Source organism: Miniopterus natalensis, chromosome 7 (genome assembly GCF_054644295.1).
Source record: "Miniopterus natalensis isolate mMinNat1 chromosome 7, mMinNat1.hap1, whole genome shotgun sequence".
Classification (NCBI taxonomy): Eukaryota; Metazoa; Chordata; class Mammalia; order Chiroptera; family Miniopteridae; genus Miniopterus; species Miniopterus natalensis.
Window position 1 is genome coordinate 50,821,959 of NC_142087.1, and position 3,680 is coordinate 50,825,638.

Consider the following 3,680-nt stretch of genomic DNA (forward strand, 5'->3'; position numbering starts at 1 on the left):
TCACAATGACTACTGCATGGGGTGCTGAGAAGATTAAGTAACATGTAAAGGACTCAGCACCAGTAACTGGCTCCTTGCCAGTCAAGTGCAGTGGACATCATCACTATTACTATTAATCCTGTGCTTAGAGTAAACTTGGGTTATTTTTTTTTCTTCTTCACATGAGGGCTCATTAAATCTTACCATTTGCGACAGCATGAACGAATAGGGAGTATTATACTAAGTGAAATAAATCAGACAAAGAAAGACAAATGCTATATGATTTTACTTATATGTGGAATCTAAAGAGCAAGATAAATGAACAAAATAGAAACAGACTCATAAGTATAGAGAACAAACTGATGCTTGTTAGAGGGAAGGGGGGTTGGTGGCTGGGTGAAAAAGGTAAAGGGATTAAGAAGTACAGATTAGTAGTTACAAAGTAGTCCTGGTGATGTAAGTTACAGCATGGGAAATATAGTTAATAATATTGGGATAGCTATGTATGGTACCAAGTGGGTACTTGAAATACAAGGGTGACCACTTTATAAAGTATATGATTGTCTAACCACCATGCTATACACCTAAAACTAATACAAAATGAAATTTAATGTGAACCATAATTGAAAAATAAAATTTAAAAAAGTAAAAAATAATAAACACACATCAGACTCCAGAATTTCAAGCCACTCCCTAGTGACTAAGAGCGGATTCTGGAACCAGGCCCCTTAATTTACTGGGCAGGTAACTTCAGCCAAATTATTTAGCCTCTTTGTGCTTCAGTCTCCTCATCTGCAAAATGAAGACCAAGACTGCACCTATTTCCTTGATATGTGGTGAGAATTAACTTATTTAAAGATCTTGGACTAGTACACATGGTAGACATGTAATACCTAGTAGTTATCAGTAATATTATTTTTGTTACCAGTGAAGCAACCCTTGGCAGGTGTAATGAGGGGGTTTTCACTGGATAAACACAAATTGTAAGCACAGTCAGCCAGCTGCCCTCTGGTTCTTCTAAAGATACCTCACCCCACTCCCAGGCCAAATCTTCCCTTTAACCCATCTTTTTCCAGGCTACACATTTGAGAATGTGTACAGTAGCCTGATCCTGGCTGCCTCCTGCTTCCTATTAATGAGCAGAGCAATGCAAGCAAGAAAAAAAAAATCCTTTCCAAGAGAGGGCCACAGTTATAAATCCTTCACACATCAATATTCTCTCCAGATCATATGACTACATTTAATGACTTATCTAAATACACATCACCAAGCCTGCATTTTGGCTCCTATCTCCTGATCCACACTGCTCACCTTAGGCCTGTGGCTGGTGAAACTCTTGATCTTCACAGGATTTATTTCCTACTTTCGTCACTATCTGTGCACCCCAAGATTAGCCCTTCTGGTTCTGGACTTTATTTCAGTTCTGCAGCTGGAGTTCCGTCCTTGCTCCTTACCCTTCAAGAAACAATGCTCTCCCCGTCTGAGCTCAGAGGATTCTCTTCTGTGCTTCGTGCTATCAACACTGTGGGGAACGGGCACCAGCTAAAATGTATTTAAAAACTCGGTGTGCCAGACACTTTATGTGTGTTAGAATTTCGCAGTAACCATGTAAAATCATTCATTTTACTTTTTCAGCTGTGGAAACCAGGTCTCAGAGATGTTGAGTGGTTTGCTCAAAGTCACACAGTATATAAACTGTACAGATGTATTAAAACTTGAGCCTGTTTAACTTTCAAAAACTGTGCTTTTTTTTCAGCTATTATAGCATGTAGCTTCATTGTTTTTAAAAAGTGGTATTTATTGCTTAAAATTTTAATTTGATGATACTATTTTAATTTTACATGGTGAGATTATGAATGTGATGGAAAGAAGTAATGCTACCATGCACTGAGTATTTTCTCTTTGTCTGGTGTGTGTGTCTCTCTCACTTTTATCTATCTATTATCTATCATTTATCTATCTATCTATCTATCTATCTATCTATCTATCTATCTATCTATCTACCTATCTATCTATCATCTATCTATCATCTGTCTATCATCTATCTATCATCTGTATACATATGTACACATATCTGTATGTATGTATATATTTTTTATACCATCTAATATTTATTGAGAATTTACTTTATGAGAAACTGACAAAAGCTCCATCTTCACCTTTTTCATTATGATAAAAACTTAGAAGCTCTATCCTTGCCTTGGGAGAGTCAGTGACTAAAACTGAGCAGGGCCAGCATTTGGCAAAGCCTCACTTCCATGCTGGCTTTTTGGACTGGCACTGGGGCCTTTAGCGGGCCCTGGAGTTGGACATTGTCCCCTGAGAGCTTTCTATCATAGCTGGTGTTTCTGCAAGGGTTGGTCAGGGAAGATCATCTCTGTAGTGAAAGCCTCTCTGTATTCCTGTTCTAGATTTGAGAGATGGTTCTGACTTGAGCTGATTTGCAGAACTGAGATGAACTGACGAGTACCAAAACCCTTCTGCCACGATGTCAGTTATTTCTGCCAGTTTTCTCATTGGCTAAATTTGAAAAGACGCCTATTCAAGGATCTACCTCTCCAAGAAACTCAGATGTCTGCCATGGTAAACTTCCCTCTATTGGAATCACTTAGTTAATTAAAGTGATACTTTTTCTCTTAAATATACCTTAAAATTATAAAAAAATTTACATGGAAATTATACTACTATGTTAGCTAGAAGGACTATACACATAAAATATCAGAAGGAAGAATGAAAACTGAGGGGATACTTTGGGGTCTCTTATGGCAACCTGGAGTCCTGATTTAAAAAGGTCAAGTCTGATGTTTGGAAATAGAAAACTAGTTGGGCATCCCTATCATCACTGCATCTTCTTCCATAGTGTAAATCCCCCCCACCCCCAAACTAGGATGAACACATAACTACAGCATAATGGGTCTTAGAATAATAATAAAAAATGTTTGTGCGTGTATATGAAGATCATTTCAGAAGTGGGATGTCAATGGTTGATTGCAGTTGCCTTGAATAAGTACACTGGCTGTCCAGCTCCTACACACACTTTTTTGGAAGCTCCTTAAAATTGGAAAGCCAGTGAGAAGAGTGTCACAATACAGTCAGCAGTAAAGACAAGCAGGGCCTCTGTAGTATCTGACCCTTCTCTTCAATAAATAGCCCCTAATTTTGTTCCTCTTACCCACAAACTGTGTAGCCAGGTGGGGAAAATGAAGTGGTGCAAAAGAGACCAGTAAAGAAAAAGGTTGAACAGGCCCTGGCTGCTGCGGCTCAGATGGTTGGGCGTCGTTCTGGGTGCCAGAGGTTGCTGGTTCAATTCCATGTCAGGGCACATACCCAGGTTGTGGGTTTGATCCCCAGTCAGGGCTCATGAGAGAGGCAACAGATTGATGTTTCTCTCACACATCTCTCTCTCTCTCTCCCCCCCTACACACACATATCCTCTCACTCTAAAAAAATCAATAAAAATTAGTTTAAATTTTTAAAAAAGAAAGAAAAAGTTGAACAAAACCAGCAACTGAAAGCAGTCAAGTGGTGGGGTGGATGGTGGAGGGTGGGCAAGGGTGGGAAGCAGTAAGCAGAAGAAGCTCAGGGAGATATAAGAAGAAGCCCATGTTGAAATAGGATCAACCTAGAAGTATTTAGTAAAAGTAAAGATGCTGAGAGCAAACCCACATGTCAGGGATTTTTAAAAACAGATATATTTTATA